The sequence below is a fragment of the Solanum lycopersicum genome, chromosome 5 (assembly GCF_036512215.1).
Source record: "Solanum lycopersicum chromosome 5, SLM_r2.1".
In the NCBI taxonomy this organism is placed as follows: domain Eukaryota; kingdom Viridiplantae; phylum Streptophyta; class Magnoliopsida; order Solanales; family Solanaceae; genus Solanum; species Solanum lycopersicum.
Genome location: NC_090804.1, coordinates 38,795,705 through 38,819,852, shown reverse-complemented (window position 1 = coordinate 38,819,852; position 24,148 = coordinate 38,795,705). Strand labels below are relative to the sequence as shown.

The 24,148-nt window shown below is 39.0% G+C and overlaps 2 long non-coding RNA genes and 1 pseudogene across 3 annotated transcripts; all 3 read left to right on the top strand.

Moving 5' to 3' along the window:
• Positions 1-1,026: 1,026 nt before the first annotated feature.
• On the top strand, positions 1,027-5,485 carry LOC138348799 (uncharacterized; annotated as a pseudogene).
• A 1,598-nt stretch (positions 5,486-7,083) lies between these two features.
• Positions 7,084-16,680, top strand: LOC109120233 (uncharacterized). 2 transcript variants are annotated; one of them, XR_011221316.1, is made up of 3 exons: positions 8,083-9,691; positions 10,301-11,924; positions 14,847-16,680. It is a non-coding gene; the product is annotated as an uncharacterized lncRNA (long non-coding RNA). The 2 variants fall into 2 exon arrangements; XR_002027720.3 differs by lacking the exon at positions 14,847-16,680 and having other exon boundaries at positions 7,084-9,691; positions 10,301-10,726.
• On the top strand, positions 12,406-13,159 carry LOC138348579 (uncharacterized). Its single transcript, XR_011221317.1, has 2 exons — positions 12,406-12,636; positions 13,003-13,159. It is a non-coding gene; the product is annotated as an uncharacterized lncRNA (long non-coding RNA).
• Positions 16,681-24,148: the final 7,468 nt, after the last annotated feature.

The window sequence follows — 24,148 nt, the reverse complement described above, 5'->3', positions numbered from 1 at the left end:
CCTTCCTCATCGATTTGTGCTTCCTTAGCCTCTCCTCGCAACACTTTATCTCGGATCCGGATCAATTTCTCATCACCAGACTGTCTTCTCTTAATCTTGTCAAGAAAGGAAGATCTTGCCTCCACAGAAGCCAACAATCCTCCCTTCTCATTTACTTGTAATCTCATCAAGTCATTAGCTAGAGTCTGAACCTCTCTAGCCAATGGGCGTCTAGAAGCTTGCAAGTGAGCTAGACTTCCCATGCTTCCCGCCTTCCTACTTAAAGCATCCGCTACAACATTCGCCTTCCCCGGATGATACAAAATAGTGATATCGTAGTCCTTCAGTAGTTCCATCCATCTTCTCTGTCTCAAGTTCAAATCCCTTTGAGTAAAAACATACTGTAGGCTACGATGATCCGTGTATATTTCACACTTAACCCCATATAGATAGTGTCTCCATTGCTTTAAGGCAAACACTACCGCAGCCAATTCCAAATCATGAGTTGGATAGTTACGTTCATGCACTTTTAATTGTCTTGAAGCATAAGTAATCACATTCTTCTCTTGCATTAGCACTGCACCCAAACCCGAAATGGATGCATCACAGTAGATAATGAAATTCTTACCTTCCACTGGAAAGGTGAGAATTGGTGCAGTAGTCAACAAAGTCTTGAGCTTCTGAAAGCTTTCCTCACACTCATCCGACCATACAAATGGAACATTTTGCTTAGTCAAGTTCGTCAGTTGGGAGGCAATAGAAGAGAATCCCTTGACAAATCGGCGGTAGTAGCTAGCTAACCCAACAAAGCTCCTTATTTCTGACACATTAGTAGGTCTTACCCAATTCTTCACTGTCTCAATCTTAGAAGGATCCACCATCACTCTATCCTTGGAAACCACGTGCCCCATGAAGGACACTGCATCTAGCCAAAAATCACACTTAGAGAACTTGGCATAAAGCTTTTTCTCCCTCAACATTTCCAATACCATTCTCAAATGCTCCTCATGTTCCTTCTTGCTCTTTGAGTATACCAATATATCATCAATGAATACGATCACAAAGAGATCCAGATATGGCTTAAAAATCCCTTTCATCAAGCTCATGAACGCAGCAGGAGCATTCGTAATACCGATACCTGGTTCTAAACGCAGTCTTTGGCACATCCGTTGCCCGTATTTTCAATTGATGATAACCGGATCTCAAGTCAATCTTAGAGAAGACACAAGCACCTTGTAACTGATCGAACAAGTCATCAATGCGAGGAAGAGGATACTTGTTCTTTATGGTTACCTTGTTCAACTGCCGGTAGTCTATGCACATCCGAAAACTCCCATCCTTCTTCTTCACAAACAAAACCGGAGCACCCCAAGGAGATGCACTTGGTCTAATGAAGCCTTTGCTCAACAACTCTTGAAGTTGGGCTTTTAATTCTCTTAACTCCGTGGGAGCCATTCTATAAGGGCATATAGAAATGGGGCGAGTACCCGGTTCAAGATCGATACAGAAGTCAATATCCCTATCTGGTGGCATATCTGGATAGTGCACGAAACTTAGCCTCATATGCATTGACCGACATCCTACCTTGCTCTAGGCTCAAGAACTCATCCCTTTTCCTATCCCTCAAAGTCCGGGGGATATACTTCTCCATAAACCAGCTAGAGAATGAGGCCCAAGTCATAAGTGTGCCTCTGTTGGTTGACACTCAACATGTGACCGCCACCACATTTTGGCGTTCCCTTGAAACTGATAAGTCACAAACTCCACACCAAACCGTTCCACTATACCCATCTTGTGTAGTAGCTCATGACAGTCAACCAGAAAATCGTAAGCATCCTCAGATTCAACACCCTTGAAGACCGGAGGTTTCAATTTCAAGAACTTACTGAAAAGTTCATGCTGATCATTTGTCATTATAGGCCCAGTAGTCAGACGTGGAAACGTGCCTATGTCCAATGAGGCATCCATATGAGGAGCCATAGTGGCTGCATGTTGTACCTCTGAAACCGGAGGTGTTGGTGCAGAAAACACTGGAGGTGTCTGGCCTTGATCAGATAACCCGCTAAGATAAGCAAGAACCTGATTGATCATTTCTGGGGTAGGTTGGGGTGGCAATTCCTCATTCTGCACTTGCTCAGTTTCCCCTTCCTCACCCTCTCTTACTACTTCTTCAGTCGGTGGAGGAGTCACCGCCCTAGTATCAGAAGGGCTAGGTGCTCGTCCTCTCCCTCTAGAGGACGTCCTCCCACGACCTCTACCACGACCTCTTGCCGCTACTCTTCCTCGAGCTACAGCCCCAGTGGCTGGCTCAGACGCTTCTTGTCTTGCCGATGTTGGTGTTGGCGCAGTCGTTGCTCTAGTTCTAACCATCCGCGAAATAGAGTGAAGATGGTCAGATACCAATTTGTATCACCTAGATACCAATTGGACCCAAGTAATAGCACGAAAGAAAGAAAGAAAGAATGGAATTTTCCTAAAGTCTTATAGCCTCTCAAAGAAAAGTAAAGACGTCCCCCTACCGTTCCTCAAGACTCTACTAGACTCGTTCTTGTGTGATGAGACCAACGAACCTAAGGCTTTGATACCAAGTTTGTCACGACCCAAATCCGGGCCGCGACTGGCACCCACATTTACCCTCCTATGTGAGCGAACCAACCAATCTAAACCTTAACATTTTAATGTAATATCAACATAAAGTAATGCGGAAGACTTAAACTCATTAATAAAATCAATAACTATTATTATCCCCAAAATCTGGAAGTCATCACCACAAGAACATCTATGATCAAAGTACTAACTAAGAGTTTCTAAGAAGCTAAAAATACATAAAAGCTAGTCCATGCCGGAACTTCAAGGCATCAAGACATGAAGAGGAAGATCCAGTCCAAGCTAGAAGCATTAGCTCACCCTGATATCCGGAGTAGTGAAGACTGGCTAGAGTTACTGTTGAGTCGAAGATGACGGCACGTTTGCTGCACTCCACAAGTAAACAAGAAGAAAACATAAAAGTAGGGGTCAGTACAAAACACGGGTACTGAGTAGATATCATCGGCCAACTCAAAATAGAAATCAATATATACCAAGTAAATATCATAAAATCAACTATGATACTCAACATATAGCAACAATAAGTACTATATCATTAACAATTACCGTCAAGTTCACACATGAGGACTCAAGCCTCAATACCATACTCATTTGGGAATAATGTTCATTAGATTGAGTATATTAACATCTTTCAAGATTCATTATCTTTATTTCTCTTGTGTCGGTACGTGACACTCCGCTCCCTCATATTCATTAATCCTCTTGTGTCGGTACGTGACACTCCGATCCCCTAAATCTACGTGTCGATTCGTGACACCCGATCCCCTAAATCTACGTGTCGGTTCGTGACACCCGATCCCCTAATTCTACGTGTCGGTTCGTGACACCCGATCCCCTAATTCTATGTGTCGGTTCGTGACACCCGATCCCCTAATTCTACGTGTCGATTCGTGACACCCAATTCCCTAATACTACGTGTCGGCTCGTGACACATGATCCCCTAATACTACGTGTCGGTTCGTGACACCCGATCCCCTAATTCTACGTGTCGGTTCATGACCCCTGATCCCCTAATACTACGAGTCGGTTCGTGACACCCGATCCCCTAATACTACGTGTCGGTTTGTGACACCGGATCCCCTAATCTCCTTCTATCAATTCATCAAGCCTTCTTTCTTACCAAGGCATCATCCATCCCATTATTTTAGTTCATCACACCTTCTTTTATACCAAGGCCTCATCATTAACAAAGAGATTAGGGTTTTGCAAGATTTGGGATTCAATAACTTCATCATGCTTATATAATCACAATTATATAATTACATTCATGCAAGCATACAATTAAGCACATAGCAGGGTTTACAATATTATCAATACATATCATTCGCTATTAAGAGTTTACTACGAATGTCGTAAGAGAAACCATAACCTACCTCCACCGAAGATTCGTGATCAAGCAAGAATTTCCCAAAGCCTTGTGTTTTCCTCTTCTCGTTCGATTCTCCCTCTTTCTCTTTGTTCTTTCTATTTTCTTATTCAAACCCTCTTTCTTTTACCCTAATTAGTATATAATTAAGAATGAAAGATGGCAATAATAACCCACTAATTAACTTAAGGTTACCTCTTTTAACCCCCAAGTAATTAGTCTTATTAACATTAACCCACTAACTTTATAATTAAAGCAGGAATAGTAAAAAACATCCCTTAAAACGTATAAAGAAATCCGACCCAGACTGGGATTACGCAGCCTGCGACGGCCCGTCGCGCCTGCGACGGCCCGTCGCGCCTGCGACGGTCCGTCCTGCTGCTCCGTCACACCTGTGACGGTCCGTCCTACCATTCCGTTACGAAGTTCAGAGAGTCGATTTCAGTACCCAATTTTCAGTTTTTTCTAAGTGTTTTGAAACGAGACCCTGCGACGGTCCGTCGTGCCCATGACGGTCAGTCGTGGGGTCCGTCGCCTCAGCCTGTTTTTCCAGAAATAAAATCTGCTGCTCAAAACGACTAAACAGGTCGTTACAGTTCGGCAGACGGAAAACAGCCAGAGATAAAAGGAGACGTTGGGAAACTCCTTAAAACCCATAATGTTGCTAATGTTGCAGGTACAAGCACATGAATTATGGAAAAAGCTACATCAAAAAATACAAACCTAAACAGCCTATTTACGAAACCATTTATTCCAAAAGTACAAATGATAGATACCCCAATACCACAAACATCTACATATGCAGCCAGCCTGCATAAAGAAAAAAAAACATATAACCATATTTCCCAAACTTATATTGAAAATCTATATAAAATACAAAACTTTTTAAACCTCAAACCCAGATCTACCACAACTACAGAAAAAACCCAGGACTATTTAACCCAAAAATTACAAGGTTATAATAAACTAATTGCACAGCCAAAAACAAATCCCAATCTAGTTAAGACCTGTTATAGTTATGGATTATTAAATACAGTTTACACATATATAGGAGAAGAAATAAGTGGAATCCCAGAGGTCCACAAATCGTTTTTAATATATAAAAAAATAACAAAAGGAAATTTATTTTTTATAAGATTCTATACAACACCAGATGAAATACTCTACGACGAGATAAAACCAAAGATCCAAATAGTAAAAATTGGATTAACACGAGAGATGATAATACCAGAAGATATAGGACAACAGCCGGAGATATCAAAAGTGAAGATACCCAGTTTTTATGCGAACAAAAGAATAATTGGGTTATCAACTATTATACAAGAGTTAGCCAACAATTATTTACAAGGAAATACTATATGGAGCTATTATTCTAGAGATCATTTGATGATATATGCCAAATCACGAGAGATAAGACAAGCAGATATGGAGGAAGTCCAAAAATGGATTTTATCCTTATTAAAACCCGAAGCTACTCCAACAACCAGAGCAATAAAGAAAGGATTCATCTCTGAAGAACTAAAGAACTATTGACAAGATATTGCAAGTTAATTGGTCATAAATATCCAGATCATATATGTTTAAAGTGTAATGAAGGTGATGATATAATCCCTGAAGTACAATTAGAATAAAGTCAGATAACTTGAAAGAAGAAGATAAAAAAAAAGTGTTGTAGGTAAAATATAAAAAGAAGAGGCCATTATGTAAAGTAGTAATAGTATTGTTGTCTATTATATAAAGTATTTTGTTGTTTTGCGTCGGCCATATAAAAGAAGGTCATATGTAAAAAGTTGTGTCGACCATAAATAAAGTAAAGACCATTGTCATGTAAAGTTTTTTGTTGTTTAGCGTCGGCCAAATATAATTAGGCCATGTGTAAAAGTAAGTGTCAGCCACTTATATTGGCCAGATATGTAACTTTGGTTGTATAAATAGAGGGTTCTTCCCTCATAAATAAACAAGTCACATTAAATTATAAACTCTCCACTCTCTCTCTAAGATTCTGCTTCCACCCCCCTCAAATTGGAATAATGATATTTTTGACATGATTACTAATATTATCAAAGTATGGATATTATCACTATATAAATTGATTTTTTTGACTAGTAAGCTAAATTTCCCTAATTATAATGATTTGAGGTGTATCTTTATCTTTACATTTATTAATCTCATGATAGATATTAATTATACACCATATAATACCAAATTAGGTGTATAACTAATATACATAAATTTAAAATTCTTTTAAAACACAGTACTAAATAACAATTATTTTAACCAAATTTTTCTATCATCATAAAAGAGCCAAAAGAAAATAAAAAATAAACTAGAACAACAAAAACTATGCTATATAGGACCTAGTCCTTAGGGGTCAATCACAATCAACTCACTTGCCAAAAACACTTCACTGGTTCCTCTAGGCAACCACCGGAACATTCACCTTTTTCCCTGCTTTCGATCTCTTCGTTGTAGCGATCCAGCTTAGTAGGAGCATTCACTGCTTAGAGGTAAGCATCCATGTCTTGTGATTCTTCATCTCCCTACCTTCTTCATCTTAAACCTTTGAAATTGCTCATTAGGAGGCAAGTAATCAGCCACAATTGTGTTCGTAGTTCCGTGCTTCCTAGGTATTGATGATGCCGATTTTTTGGTGAAAATTTTGTATGCTAACTTAGATTAGCAATTAATTAACTATCGAAGTGCAATGACCCTTAACAGGAATACTCTGTTGCAACTATTGAAGCTGCTATGTCCTTTTCTTATAATGCATGCTTGTGATTTGCTGTTACATGCATCTAGTTTTATGCTGTGTAAGTCATACATAATACGTTGATACAAAGCTTGCTTCTCCTACAAGATACATTTAAGGAGGATGCATCAGTTTACAGCACAAGAGTTTGTCTGTAATTAGCTAAGTGAGTAACTGCGTTATAGGTCGATTTACTCTGTTATTACCTAAGTGAGTTATTGGGTGGGTGAGTGAGTGGGTTATAGGTCGATTTGTTGTCGTATCAGTTGCTTAGTTTGCTCAAGAAGGAAGGGAATTCATTTCTCTGCTTTGGTCAAAGTTTTGTCTGCTAACATAGATAGCAAGTACTTAACTATTGAATCCATAGTGATCCTAAACAGGAATAGTCTCTTTCAATTATTGAAGTTGCTCTGTCCTTATCTTTTAATCTGTGCGTATGATTTGCTGTGTACATGCATGGTTTTATGTTGTGTAAATATATCATACATAATATATTGATCATTATTTAGAACCTGTCTAGATGTACTCGGGTTGCCTCTCCTACAAAATGCATATAGAGAGGATATATCAGTTTACAGCACAAGGGTATATCTGTAATTAACTAAGTGAGTGATCGGGTGGGTGATTGAGTGGGTTATATATCGATTTTCTGTAGTACCAGTTGCTTAGTTTGCTTAAGGAGGGAAATCATTTTCCCTCACAAACATATTTTCTATTTTGGTGAAAGTTTTGTGTGATAACATACGTAGCAAGTACTTAACTATCGAAGCTGTAGTGAACCTTAACAAGAATACTCTCTTGCAATTATTTAAGCTGCTCTGACCTTTTCTTTTTAATCCGTGCTTGTGATTTTGTTTGTATATGCATCCGGTTTATGCCGTGTAAATGTTATCATACACAATACATAAATCATTATTTAGAAACTGTCTAGAAGTACACGACTTGCTTCTCCTACAAAATACATATAGGGAGGATATATCAGTTTACAGCACAAGAGTATATCTGTAATTAACTAAGTGAGTGAGTGGGTTATGGTCGATTTGCTGTAGTACCAGTTGCTTAATTTGCTTAAGAAGGAAGGGTATTCATTTTCCCTCGCAAACAGATTTTCTATTTCGTTCTTCTCACGCTCCTCCATTTCTCTTTCCATGAAATGGGGTTCCATTATTTCATACATTTTCACAATCCACTTCATTCCATGTTTATGCATTTACTCTGTTTTGACTCTGCTTTGAAGTCGATTCAGGTATTTTCACATTTTCAGTGAGTTCATCAATCTTCTGAGCTCTTATAATATGTTCTTATTTCAATTGTATTCCAATTCCCATAGTTAATTCATTGTATCTGAAACCAATAGTTAGTAGTTAAGTAGTTAGTTGGCACATGGGGGAAAGCTTTCATTAGTTAGTCAGTTGTCACGTAGTTAGTTACAACTAACACTCCTGCTAATGGAGCTGCACTCCTTATAAACTGATAGTTGGGTATTGTAAAGGCAAGGATTGTTTCTAAAAGCAATACTATCTTCTCTCTCTTTCTTTTTACAAATCTGAGCTCCCAATTAGGGTTCTGAGTGTAGGATATTCACTCTTTAGGTTCTGTCGCGTGGCTTTTAATTCGATTAAAGGATTTTGAGTTGCATCATCTTATGTTATAGTTGAATTAATTTAATGTTAATACCTTGTTGTCCTGCAGGAATCCATGGAGCCTTCATCAAAAGAGAGGGAAATAGTTACTGCTGAAGTTTTAGAGAAAGCAGTGTTTGATATATTGGTAAGATCACCAATAAAATCTCTTCTTCGAAACAAGCTCGTCTCTAAAGGAGTAGCTAGTATCATAACATCTACCGACTTTATTGAGTCACATATGGAAAGAAGTTGTCGATCCTATGACCTTGTTACCTTTGCCAATGATTCTAAAAAATATGGATATGCATCTGTTCTGTTGTCTGAGGAGGATCCTGATTGATCAGAATCTGTAGATCTACTCAATTTTGAGCTCCTCTCTACTTGCCGGGGGATTAGTGCTTGTGGTGGATAACAGATCAGCTGTTAAACAACAGCTTTATGTTTCCAACCCCGCTATCAAGAAAACAGTAGCACTGCCAATAAATAAACAAATCACTCTATATTTTTACGGCTGGGTTAGGATTTAATGCTGAGGAAAACACTTACAAAGTCCTTGTTCTTTCGACAAACGAGCGTAATAAGATGTATATATGTTGGTTTAGACCTTTTAACATTGATGAGCCGATTGAATGGGAAGATGTGAGCAGTCTGGCTCCATCTAGTTATGCACGAAAAAAGAATGTGTTCATGAAAGGGGCGATACACTGGGTTGCCTATAAAAAGGCAGATGAAACCCATCAGAGAAATAGTGTTCTGTTTTATAATGTAAAGACGGAGAATTTTTCAGAAATGAATTTTCCTTCCAGCATAGAAGTTACTGTCGCTTCAAATTACTTGTTGGGTGGGGAGGATTTTAAAGTGGATATTTCTACAACTGATCAGTCCATTAAGTTGGTGGTTGGTTCCTTTCTTCATGACACTGGGTTCGATATTTGGATTATGAACCAATATGGGAATCCAATCTCTTGGAGCAAGAGATCCCATATTTCACCTTTTACCATACCGCGTAACACTGACTACAGATTGAATGAGTGCCTACCTGAACAAACTTGGATGGATCGGTTGTCTAACAGAGAGATTGATTTGATGATAAATTGGATGAGCCCCTTGGGATAAGACACGGGGAAGCTGTTTGGTGGAAAACAAAAAAAAGGTTTTTGTCCTTACATGATGCTGCAACAAGGAACATCAGGTATGCCCCCAATATTAGGCACACTCAAGTAGAAGGGTTACAACTCTTTCCAGATCCCATGTTTGTTGCTAAGTACAAGGAGTCCCTTGTGTTGCTATCGAAGGCCCATTTCCAAATTTCTACCAACCCTCTCTCTAGACCGCTTCCTCCGCTGTTGGATGGCCTCCCTACAGGTTAATTTTTTCTTCCATAACTTTTTTAAACCCTGCAGTCCATACTTAGACTTGTTTTTTGTTGCAAATCTTATCAAACTTCCTTTGTAAGTTATCCATGTCATTTTGAAGTTGTAGGTACTTGGTGTTCACAGTGTGCTACTAGTGTTTGCAAACAGCTTTAAGCAATAGTGTTTCAGTCGAGTAACTAATACTCTACTCCCTGGCTAGACTAGTATGCTGACTTCCTATCTTCTGCCCAATAGTTGTGTAGCTAACATCGAATTAGCTGCAGCAACTTTGTTACATTAACCGCAAACTTTGTTTCAGAATTTATTCTGGGATGTACACTGAATTACGCCATAAATAATGCTTGACATGGCTAACAAGAGAGTCCACCTCATTGAGTAACTAAACATAATCCCTGTTTTTGTTTGTTTACATTTTGTTGTTAAAGATTTAATACTCATCTCCATGCTCAATATGGAGTGTGATACCAACTGGAACTGGTAAAATATGTTCATCAACCCACTTATACTGGAGAAAGAGGCAACATAGAATTCCTTGACAACTAATAGCACATGTTGTGTTCTTTTGCCTACTTACTGATGCACGTGTCCTGATGTTCAGCAGCTGTGCAGAAGGAGATTAGTGTGCTGAACCAACACAATGAGAAACTAGTTGGTGTGTTGCATGATACTAGATCTAGGGAGATTGTTGTCTTGTGCCATGGATTCAAATCCTCGAAGGTTTGAACTGTTCCAATTCTACTATAGTTCTTGTTCTTCATTTGCCTATCAAGCACTTTCTTCAAATTCTCTACTAAACTTGTTTTGTCAAGTGCCAAAGGACAAGTCATCTAGTCCAGTGGAGCTGACATAAGTTTTTAGAAAGTAAGTTGTCCCGGCTGTTTTAGATCTATTTAGTACTACCATGCCACCACTGTAACATTCTGATTTTATCTTTACGAATCTCTTGAGCTGCTATGGTGTGAATGTGAACATCCTAAAATAATAATTGAATGAGAAGAGAAGATGTTCAGTTAGGATTGGCTTATGAATCTGCACTAACCATGTTCCTGTTTTGAATTCATTTCGGGCGAACATAATACAAAATAAAAATAAAGATGAGAAGTACTGATAGGCATCACTAAAGTAAATGTATTAACATGATTAAAATATATTCCCTAGTAATAGTATTTCCTATATAAATCTTTTTCTTCCACTCACTGTATTCCACTAATCTGCATTGGTACTGAGAGACTGTAGGTCTTTCAAGACACTTCCATTCAATTTGTTTTTAATTCTACCTCATCTCACTTTTAACAACTTCACTCATCATGGCTTCACACATATGGATGCATCTGAAGGTCAACGGAAGACATGACCAAACGACCAAGCATACTCTCTCATTTGAAGTTTGCTAAATCTGCATTTTGATAGATGTGTAAGAATGATGTCAGATAATTCCCTAGTAGTAGGCTACAACAACATACCCGATGTGATCCCATGATTAGGGTTTAAAGAGGATAAATTGTACGCAAACCTTACCCCTACATTGTGTGAGGTACAGAGGTTATTTCCAATAGACCCTTGGATTCCCAAGTAGTAGACTGCACCAAGGATGTCTTGTTGATAAGATTTTTAGGCTGTATTGTTTCAAAATTCTTTGATTTTAACAAAAATTTTTGCTGATTTTTTGTTGATTCGTGATTGGTTAGGACTGATGCTTTTTTGTTGTTGTGGTGGTACGGTTTCTTGATGTCAATATTTAGGTTCATTTGAGGTAAACAAATCTAGTTTGGCAATGCCCTTGGTAAGGCACATTGGGTTATACTAGTAGAGCATCAATATTTAGCTAGTGCTCAGCCAATCGTCCAGCATCTAGTCATACAAATATAAGTACGAGCGGTAGTTTGGGAATTACTTGTATCAATATGATGCAAGTACTTGCAAATTTTCTTTCTACTTTTTCGAGCAAATTGTTATGAAGAGATAAAACTTTTAAGTTTAAGTATCACAGCAGATGACTGTTTCTCCATGCTTCTTTATTGGTAAGTAAGTATATACGTAGTCTATTTAACAGTGGGAGAGTTGCTGATGAAGCATATAACTTTTCATTGTGTTTCTGTTGATAGGACTTCGACATTTTGGTGAATCTTGCTTCTGCTATGGAAAAAGAAAGTATCAGTGCATTTCACTTTAATTTTCCTGGAAATGGGTAAGCCCTTGGTATTAAAAGCACCATCTATATTGTTCGGGCAATTTCTAGATAAGGGGTAGCTTTTTTATTTTATTATTCTGAATGCTCTACAGGCATACTATTGTTATTGGTGTAAATGGTATCTTCTTCTTATTCCTTCACTTTTTATGTGTAAAGAGTGCAATTATAACTGGTTTAGGAACTAGTAATATTCAGTCTGTCTCTAATCTATGGCTTCTACGTCTTCCTCGACATAGATCCATAGTATTAATTCAATTTCCTGAAACTAGAGGCTTTTAACTCCCAAATAGAGATAAACTGTGTGCTGACCTTTTCTCATAGGGAAAAAATCATCACTCCAATAATGTGAGCAGGGTTGGTCAAACTCTAAATTTTGGAATTTGAAGCTTCTTTTATTGATTGCTTGTAGAGATAGTAAAGTACTTGCAAGATACACCTAACTTAAGGTCATTGTGATGCATCAAAGAGTACAAGTTTACAACATTTCTATTCCATAATTCTCCTTAATTAACTTTCTCTCTCCTCATCATTGCTTTCAGAAACTTATTGTCCTGAAGTTCTGTTTGCAATGACTAACATTAGTTCTTTCACATTTCTTGGTTCATTATTACTGTTTTCTACTGAAAGCGAAGGTTTGTTTCAGTATGGTAACTATTGTAGAGAGGTGGATGACTTGCACTCCGTGCTTAAATATTTCAATGGAGAAGGCCGCAAAGTAACAGCGATCCTTGGACATAGGGAAGGTTTGTCATTTATTGCGTAGAATCGGATAGTGTATCAAATGTATTTTATTCACAATGGTGAAGAAAGAGAGGTTTACATGTGAAAATATCATGCTTTAGTGGTCCTTCTTAATTGGTGTTCTCTGGATATGATAATATTATCTTTTGATATCAGACATAAATCTTTCTTCTCCTACGTAATTGCATTATGACTTTTTCTTCCTGAAATCCTGTTAAGGTGCAACTGAAAAATCAAAGTTCAAGATAAATAGAAGGGTAGAAGCTCTTGTACCCTATTCATTTTGCTATTAGCTGTCCAGGACAGCCTGTCCTTGCATTTTTCATGTTCTTGTATGTTGATTAACTATCTGAAATAAAGTAGTGCAGGAGGGAATGTTGTGCTTCTATATGCTTCTATGCATCATGATGTTCAGACAGTCATCAATCTGTCTGGCTGTTATAATCTAAAGGAAGGCATTGCAGAGCACTTGGGAAAGGACTTCGAGGCAGCAATCAAGAAATATGGCTACATTGATGTTAAAAACGTAGCAGGTAATGACGTCTCAATAGAAAATAGAAAGCAGTCAATGTTAGTAAATCTTGATTCTGCTTATGCATATAAGCATCTCCACTTTTCAGAGTGGAATTTGCCTTTTTCCTAAGTTGTATAGTAAATGGGAACACACGACTGCCCCTGTTTTTCTTCATGTCTCTGTCATTCCTATGTTTAGCAAGTTTGACGTCTCAAGAGAGATAAAAAGTCAAAGGTAGAATATATAACTTCTTATCCCCGTTTATGCAATGTTTTCATTATTTGTCCGCCTAATAATTGAAGAAACTAATAATGTAGATATCTATCCCTTTAGACACGAGGCTTTGTAAATAGCTCTATTTTATTACGGGATTCTCTAAGCTCTTTAAGTTTTTGATAGGAAGAGGTGTGAGTCAACTGTACAGGAAATATTCATTTTGTATATCTTGAATGCATCTACTGGATCCACGTTCAGAGAGATTCACTTAACCTGGTCACAAAACAAAAACCATGGGACTTTTTATAGTATTTATTTGGTTTCCCTTTGGTTGTTGAGAAAAAGATGCAGATGAACTATAATATTAGCTTAGACATAGGGTTTCTTTGGAGAACTGAAAATATGCTTCTCTATTTGTAGGGAACTTTGATTACCGTGTTACTGAGAAAAGTTTAATGGATCTACTTGCTACAAACATGGATGAAGCATACCTTCAAATTGACAAAAATTGCAGGTTGGGCTGATGGTATTTCAAATACATCAATACCTTCTCTCTTTGTTTTCAATGCCATCTAAGAGTTGTATCTTATTGAATCTAGTTAAAAGCTGATGGGTGGCAGCTCTGTAAAAAATATGTGTTAACAATGAAATTCGAACCTTGCTACAAGCACACTAAAAAAGTTTTAAGTACCCATCATAGAACCATTGGGCCGACTATATGATTTATTCATTGGGTGCTCTATGTTAATTTTTACAAATATCTATCGATTTCTACATAGATATATATATTTTGTAACGAAGTTAATGGGTGCTCGATAACCCGGCCGACACCATGTGGGTCCGCCCCTGCCAAGATTGTTGCATACATCGACGCTTATATTTTCTCATCTTTAATAGAGATTGATTTGATCAGATCTAAGGTACTAGCTGATGAAATAACACATGGTACAGGGTATTGACAGTTCATAGGTCTGCTGACATTATTTCATCGGAAGATGCTGTCGAATTGAACAAGAAGATTTCTAACCACAAGTCACATATCATTCAAAAAGCCACTCATTGCTATATGTCACACCAAGACGAGTTAACGACTGCCGTCTTGTCATTCATAAAGGAAGATCAGCTGCAGAATTAGTATACCAGGCCGTTACTTGGGATGCCACCCTCATTTTGAAATTCTGGGTTTACATAACTTGTTGAATGGTTTCCATAAGAAATTAAAGAATATGAACTATATTAAAGCTGGCAAGAAACTAAAGCATTGGAAATTTGGGTAAACGAATGTTGAGATACATTTATAGAATTAATTGACTTTTAAACATACTATACGACTCTTCATCACCAGTGGCGGAGCTAAAATTTGGTCTAAGGGGTGTACAAATATAAAGAAATAAAATCGTGTAGAAGGATTGTCAGTAGGTATTATAGATATACATAAAAAATATTTTTATTCTATCTATATAACGTAATTTTTCGATGAAGGGGTGTCGGTCGACACCCCTTCACTACGTGTGGCTTCACCACTGTTCATCACCCTTCACCTATATCTCTATGTTACAACTCTTCATTACCCAAGTCTCTAACTTTTCAGCTAAGTTTTAGTTGAAAGATGAAAGCATCTACAATAAAAGGATATATTAATGTCCAAAAAGATTAATAGATTATACTAAATATTGGGCACATGCAGAGAATTCAGCTAATATTAAAATTTCATTGACAAAATATTTAATATAGTATAGGGGTATAATGGTAATTCAACTTTGAAGTTAAAACCTTCCCACTTATAATAATACAAGACAAAACAACAAGCAATATACATTATATAAAAAAAGTCTTTCAATTTTAAGATATTGATAATAAACAAATGGAAAAGTTGATCAATATTAAAGGAAAAAACTATCTTTCATTTCTGAAAATTAAAAAAAAAAAAACTTACGTTGGACATATCTCGTGGAAGAAGTATAGTTATATATCAATATAATAATTGAAATATTCTTAAAGAAGACATAGTTATTTATCAAAAAATTATGACCTTTGGACTTTTTTTTTTACTTAAATTTCGAAGAAAATAAAAAATGAAAAATAAAAATTTAAAAGAGCAAAATGATAATCTAACTTTGAAGTTAGGAGCTTCCCACTTATAATAATACCAGGCCAATTATGTGAAAGTAATAAGCAAGAAACCTGTAAAAATATTAATAATTAGACATAAAAAGACAATGAGTTAACTAATGATAAATGTAATTTCTAATCGAACAAAATCAATATAATTGATATGAATTATATTTTGACAAATAAATGTATGGAAGTTTCACAAACAAAAACCATTTTTCAAAGTTGAAAGCCTCAATTAAAGAATTGCTCAGACAAAAGGCTAAAGGTGGAAAGAAATCAAAAACAAAACATGTTAATAAACCAATGAAATTCAAGAGGAAACGAAAGTAACAAAACAAAAACAATTGTATATTGACAGTGAAATATTAGCAGTGATCATATACATACCTGGAAAAAATGTGTCACGACCCAAATCCGGACCGTGACTGGCACCCACACTTACCCTCCTATGTGAGCGAACCAACCAATCTAAACTCTAACATTTCAATATAATATCAATAGTAAATAATGCGGAAGACTCAAACTCATTAAATAAAAACAATTCATTAACTTCTAAAATTCAACATCTATTATTCCCCAAAATCTGGAAGTCATCATCACAAGAACATCTATGATCAATTACTAAACTAAGAGTATTCTAAAAGCTAAAACAAGTAAAAGCTAGTCCATGCTGGAACTTCAAGGCATCAAGACATGAGGAAGAAGATCCAGTCCAAGCTAGAAACATTAGCTCACCCTGAAGATCCAATGTGACGAAGACTGGCTAGAATTGCGGTTGAGTTGAAGATGACGGCACGTTTGCTGCACTCCACAAATAAACAAGAAGAAAACATAAAAGTAGGGGGTCAGTACAAACACAAGTACTGAGTAGGTATCATCGGCCAACTCAAAATAGAAAACAGTATATATTAAGCAATATCATAAAATCAACTAATATCCTTAGCATGCAGCATTTACAATTACCATAACCCTTGGTTACAACACCAAGCTCATCAATGAGGACTCACGCCTCCTCATCATACTCATTTGGGAATTAGGTTCATTAGATTGAGTATATTAGCATCTTTCAAGATTCATTATCTTTATTCCTCTCGTGTCGGTACGTGACACCCCGCTCCTCATATACTATCCTGGTGTCGGAACGTGACACTCCGAACCTCATTCTATCCTGTTGTCGGAACGTGACAGCCGATCCATATTCTATCCTAGTACCGGAATGTGGCACCCGATCCATATACTATCCTGGTGTCGGAACGTGACACTCCGATCCTCATATACTATCCTGGTACCGGAATGTGGCACCCGATCCATATACTATCCTGGTTTCGGAACATGACACTCCGATCCTCATATACTATCCTGGTATCGGAACGTGGCACCCGATCCATATACTATCCTGGTGTCGAAACGTGACACTCCGATCCTCATATACTATCTTGGTACCGGAACGTGGCACCCGATCCCCTAATCCCACTACTTTTGTTCATCAAGCCTTCCTTTATACCAAGGCATCATCATTAACAAGTAGATTAGGGTTTCTTTTTCAAGATTTAGGATTCAATAGCTTCATCATGCTTATTTTATCACAATTACATAATCACCTTCATGCAAGCATACAATTAAGCATATAGAAGGGTTTACAATACTACCCATACATATCATTCGCTATTAATAGTTTACTACGAATAGGATAAAAACAACCATAACCTACCTCCACCGAAGATTCGTGATCGAGCAAGCAGTTTCCAAAGCTTTGTTTCTCTCTTCCTCGTTCGATTCTACCTCTCTTTCTTGTTCTTTCTGTTTTTCTTTATTCAAACCCTCTTTCTTTTACCCTAATTAGTATATAATTAAGAATAAAAGATGACAATAATAACCCACTAATTAACTTAAGGTTACCTCTTTTAACCCCCAAGTAATTAGACTTATTAACATTAACCCTCTAACTTTATAATTTAAGTAGGAATAGTCCAAAACGTCCCTTAAAACGTGTAAAGAAATCCGACTCAGACTGGGATTATGCAACCTGCGACGGCTCGTCGTGCCTGCGACGGTCCGTCCTGTAGGTCGTCGCAAGGTTCAGAGAATGGATATTCACTGAAGGCTCTGTGACGGTCCGTCATGCCTGTGACGGTCCGTCTTGCCATTCCGTCACGAAGTTCAGAGAGTCGATTTTCAGTACCCCATTTCAGATTTTCTAAGTATTTTGAAACGAGACCCCTCGACGGTCCGTCGTGCCCATGACGGTCCGTCGTGGGTTCCGTCATCTCAGCCTGTTTTTCCAGAAATAAAATCTGCTGCTCAAAACGACTAAACAGGTCGTTACAATAGATACCAATTTACCTATCGTTCGTCCCCGAACGATCACAAGAAGGAAAACAAGGGCGAAAAGGAGTACCTGAATCTGTAAACATATGTGGGTATCTTTCTCGCATATCTGCGTCCTTCTCCCAAGTGGCTTCTTCAACGGGTCGATTCTTCCATTGAACTTTGATGGATGCAATCTCCCTTGATCTCAACTTGCGAATTTCTCTATCTAGAATGGCAACAGGCTCCTCCTCATAAGTCAAATTTTCATCAAGCAAGACTGAATCCCAACGAATAACATAGTTTCCATCCCATGGTATCTTTTCAACATCGACACATGGAATACCGGATGTACTCCGGACAGCCCTGGAGGCAAGGCTAACTCATAAGCCACCTCCCCTACTCGCTTAAGTACTTCAAAGGGACCAATGTACCTTGGGCTTAGCTTGCCTCTTTTACCAAACCACATCACCCCTTTCATTGGCGAAACTTTCAACAAGACTTGTTCACCCTCCATGAACTCTAAGTCTCTAACCTTTCGATCTGCATATTCTTTTTGCCTACTTTGCGCCGCTAGAAGCTTTTCTTGAATAGATTTCACTTTCTCTATCGAATCCCTCAATAGATCAGTACCCCAAGGTCTAACCTCGAATGCATCAAACCACCCAATGGGAGACCTACATTTTCTCCCATATAGTGCCTCAAATGGGGCCATATCAATTCTTGAGTGATGGCTATTGTTGTAGGAGAATTCTGCTAAGGGTAAGAAGCTATCCCACTGACCACCAAATTCTATCACACATGCACGAAGCATATCCTCCAACACTTGAATCGTTCGCTCAGACTGACCATCGGTCTGAGGGTGGAACGCAGTACTAAGGTCCAACTTAGTACCCAATTCCGCGTGCAACGTTTTCCAAAACATAGAAGTAAACTGCGTACCTCTATCTGATATAATGGAGAGTGGAACCCCATGCAATCGCACCACTTCCGAGATGTAAAGTTTGGCTAACTTCTCTGCATTGTAAGTCACCTTGACCGGAATGAAATGAGCAGACTTAGTTAACCTATCAACAATCACCCAAATAGAATCAAACTTTCCCAATGTCTTTGGAAGACCAACCACGAAATCCATTGCAATCCGTTCCCACTTCCATTCAGGAATGGGCATTCTCTGAAGTGTTCCTCCGGGCCTCTGGTGTTCATACTTTACTTGTTGACAGTTTGGAGATTTAGTAATAAAATCAACAATATCACGCTTCATTCTACTCCACCAAAAGTGTTGCTTTAGGTCATGATGCATCTTGGTTGCACCAGGATGTATAGAATACCTTGAACTATGAGCCTCTGTCAGAATAGTGTTAATCAAATCATCGACACGGGGTACACACACCCTTCCCTTAATCCTCAAAACACCTTCCTCATCGATCGTCGCTTCTTTAGCCTCTCCTCGCAACACTTTATCTCGGATCCAGATCAATTTTTCATCATTAAACTGCTTTCCCTTAATCTTGTCAAGGAAGGAAGATCTTGCCTCCACACACGCTAAAAATCCTCCCTTCTCATTTACTTCTAATCTCATAAGGTCGTTAGGAAGAATCTGAACTTCTCTAGCCAATGGGCGTCTAGAAGCTTGCAAGTGAGCTAGACTTCCCATGCTTCCCGCCTTTCTACTTAAAGCATCCGCTACAACATTCGCCTTCCCCGGATGATACAAAATAGTGATGTCGTAGTCCTTCAGTAGTTCCATCCATCTCCTCTGTCTCAAGTTCAAATCTTTGTGAGTAAAGACATACTGTAGGCTACGATGATCCGTATAGACCTCACACTTAACCCCATATAAATAGTGTCTCCATTGCTTTAATGCAAACACTACCGCGGCCAATTCCAAATCATGAGTTGGATAGTTACGTTCATGCACTTTTAATTGTCTTGAAGCATAAGCAATCACATTCTTCTCTTGCATTAGCATTGCACCCAAACCCGAATAGGATGCATCACAATAGACAATGAAATTCTTACCTTCCACTAGCAAGGTGAGAATTGGTGCAGTAGTCAACAGAGTCTTGAGCTTCTGAAAGCTTTCCTCACACTCATCCGAACATTCGAATGGGACATTTTGCTTAGTCAAGTTCGTCAGTTGGGAAGCAATAGAAGAGAATCCCTTGACAAATCGGCGGTAGTAGCTAGCTAACCCAACAAAGCTCCTTATTTCTGACACATTAGTAGGTCTTACCCAATTCTTCACTGTCTCAATCTTAGAAGGATCAACCATCACCCCCTCCTTAGAAACCACATGCCCCAAGAAGGACACTGCATCTAGCCAAAACTCACACTAGGAGAATTTGGCATAAAGCTTTTTCTCCCTCAACATTTCCAATACCATTCTCAAATGCTCCTCATGTTCCTTCTTACTTTTAGAGTATATCAGTATGTCATCAATAAATACGATCACAAAGAGATCCAAATATGGCTTAAAAATCCCATTCATCAAACTCATGCACGTAGCAGGGGCATTCGTAAGACCAAAAGACATCACTACAAATTCGTAATGCCCATACCTGGTTCTAAAAGCAGTCTTTGGCACATCCATTGCCCGTATTTTCAATTGATGATAACCGGATCTCAAGTCAATCTTAGAGAAGACACAACCACCTTGTAATTGATCGAACAAGTCATCAATGCGAGGAAGAGGATACTTGTTCTTTATGGTTACCTTGTTCAACTGCCGGTAGTCTATGCACATCCGAAAACTCCCATCCTTCTTCTTCACAAAAAAAACTGGAGCACCCCAAGGAGATGCACTTGGTCTAATGAAGCCTTTGCTCAACAACTCTTGAAGTTGGGCTTTTAACTCTCTTAACTCCGGGGGGGCCATTCTATAAGGGGTTATAGAAATGGGGCGAGTACCCGGTTCAAGATCAATACAGAAGTCAATATCCCTATCTGGTGGCATACCAGGAAGATCTGCAGGGAACACATCCAGAAACTCACGGACCACCAAAACCGACTCAATCGAAGGTACTTGGGTAGTGTCATCCTTGAGATGTGCCAAAAAGCTAAACACCATTTACTAAACATTTTCTTAGCACGAAGAAAGGAGATGATACGCACCGGATTGGAAGTGTAGTCACCCTCCCAAACTGACGGATCTGTCCCAGGCTTGGCTAACGTCACCGTTTTAGCATTACAATCCAAGATCACAAAATTCAGAGAAAGCCAAGTCATACCCAGAATTACATCAAAGTCAACCATTTCTAAGATAACCAAATCTACATAAGTGTTTCTCCCCACAAAATTCACCAAACAAGACCTATATACTTTTTCAACTATCATAGACTCACCCACCGGAGTAGAAACACGAATAGGTATGTCAAGTAATTCACAAGGTAAATTTATACCATTAGCAAATTAAGAAGATACATATGAAAATATGGATCCAGGATCAAACAATACAGAAGCCATGCAATCACAAACCGAAAGATTACCTGTGATGACAGCATCTGATGTCTCCGCTTCTGACCACCCAGGGAAAGTGTAACAATGGGCCCTTTTGTTTGTTTGTCCGTTGCCCCTACCATGTTGTGATGTAGTGGCTCCAGTTTGCCCATCACCCCGACCGTTTTGGTGACCACCATTACTTCGACCACCACGTCCTCCAAAATGACGAACTCTTCCATAACCACCTCTACCTCTAACATTTGGAGGTCTGTAACTCTGTTTTGGACAATACCTCTTAATGTGTCCGATCTCCCCAAATCCATAACACTTTCTGGGTTCAAGCATAGGTCTCTCAGAGAAGTGTTGACCGGTCTGAGGTGGACCCCCAACTACAGTTTGTAGTGAAGACTGAATTGGTCGGACTGAGTAACCTCCTGAACCCTGTCCTCTAAAGTAAGAACCATTAAACTCACCTCCCTTTCGAAACCTCTTCGACGTCGATGCCATAATTCATCTGGCTTCACTCCTTCCACCTCTACCATGAAATCTACCACTTCTAGGAAGGATTTTACCGTAGCCGCTACCTGTAAGGTTGAAATCCGCAACTCCGACCTCAACCCCTTCACAAAACGACGAATCCGCTCTTGTGGACTGAAACAGAGTTGGGTGGCATATCTGGATAGTGCATGAAACTTAGCCTCACATGCATTGACCGACATCCTACCTTTCTCTAGGCTCAAGAACTCATCCCTTTTCCTATCCCTCAAAGTCCGGGGGATATACTTCTCCATAAATAAACTAGAGAATGAGGCCCATGTCATAGGTGGTGCCTCTGTTGGTTGACACTCAACATGTGACCGCCACCACATTTTGGCGTTTCCTTGAAAATGATAACTCACGAACTCAACACCAAACCATTCTACTATACCCATCTTGTGTAGTAGCTCATGACAGTCAACCAGAAAATCGTAAGCATCCTCAGATTCAGCACCCTTGAAGACTGGAGGTTTCAATTTCAAGAACATACTGAAAAGTTCATGCTGATCATTTGTCATTATAGGCCCAGTAGTCAGACATGGAAACGTGCCTATTTCAAATAAGGCATCCATACGAGGAGCCATAGTTGCTGCATGTTGTACCTCTGAAATCGGAGGTGTTGGTGCAGAAAACACTGGAGGTGCCTGACCTTGATCAGATAACCCACTCAGATAAGCAAGCACCTGATTTATCATCTCTGGGGTAGGCTGGGGTGGCAATCCCTCATTCTGCACTTGTTCATTTTCCCCATCCTCCCCTTCTCTTATTACTTCCTCAGTCGGTGGAGGAGTCACCGCCCTAGTATCAGATGGGCTAGGTGCTCGTCCTCTTCCCCTAGAGGACGTCCTCCCACGACCTCTACCGCGGCCTCTTGCCGCTACTCTTCCTCTAGCTACAACCCAGTGGCTGGCTCAGACGCACCCTATTCCGCCGGTGCTGGTGTTGGCGCGGTTGTTGCTCTAGTTCTAACCATCAGCGAAATAGAGTGAAGATGGTCAGATACCAATTTGTATCACCTAGATACCAATTGGATCCAAGTAATAGCACGAAAGTAAGAAAGAAAGAATGGAATTTTCCTGAAGTCTTATAGCCTCTTAAAGAAAAGTAAAGGCGTCCCCCTACCGTTCCTTAAGACTCTACTAGACTCGTTCTTGTGTGATGAGACCAACGAACCTAATGCTCTGATACCAAGTTTGTCACGACCCAAATCCAGACCGTGACTGGCTCCCACACTTACCCTCCTATGTGAGCGAACCAACCAATCTAAACTCTAACATTTAAATATAATATCAACAGTAAATAATGCGGAAGACTCAAACTCATTAAATAAAACCAATTCATTAACTTCTAAAATTCAACATATATTATTCCCCAAAATCTGGAAGTCATCATCACAAGAACATCTATGATCAATTACTAAACTAAGAGTATTCTAAAAGCTAAAACAAGTAAAAGCTAGTCCATGCCGGAACTTCAAGGCATCAAGACATGAGGAAGAAGATCCAGTCCAAGCTAGAAGCATTAGCTCACCCTGAAGATCCAATGTGACAAAGACTGGCTAGAATTGCGGTTGAGTTGAAGATGACGGCACGTTTGCTGCACTCCACAAATAAACAAGAAGAAAACATAAAAGTAGGGGGTCAGTACAAACACAAGTACTGAGTAGGTATCATCGGCCAACTCAAAATAGAAAACAGTATATATTAAGCAATATCATAAAATCAACTAATATCCTTAGCATGCAGCATTTACAATTACCATAACCCTTGGTTACAACACCAAGCTCATCAATGAGGACTCACGCCTCCTCATCATACTCATTTGGGAATTAGGTTCATTAGATTGAGTATATTAGCATCTTTCAAGATTCATTATCTTTATTCCTCTCATGTCGGTACGTGACACCCCGCTCCTCATATACTATCCTGGTGTCGGAACGTGAAACTCCGATCCTCATTCTATCCTGGTGTCGAAACGTGACACCCGATCCATATTCTATCCTGGTATCGGAACGTGGCACCCGATCCATATAATATCCTGGTGTCGGAACGTGACACTCCGATCCTCATATACTATCCTGGTACCGGAACGTGGCACCCGATCCATATACTATCCTGGTGTCGGAACATGACACTCCGATCCTCATATACTATCCTGGTACCGGAACGTGGCACCCGATCCATATACTATCCTGGTGTCAGAACGTGACACTCTGATCCTCATATACTATCCTGGTACCGGAACGTGGCACCCGATCCCCTAATCCCACTACTTTTGTTCATCAAGCCTTCCTTTATACCAAGGCATCATCATTAACAAGTAGATTAGGGTTTCTTTTTCAAGATTTAGGATTCAATAGCTTCATCATGCTTATTTTATCACAA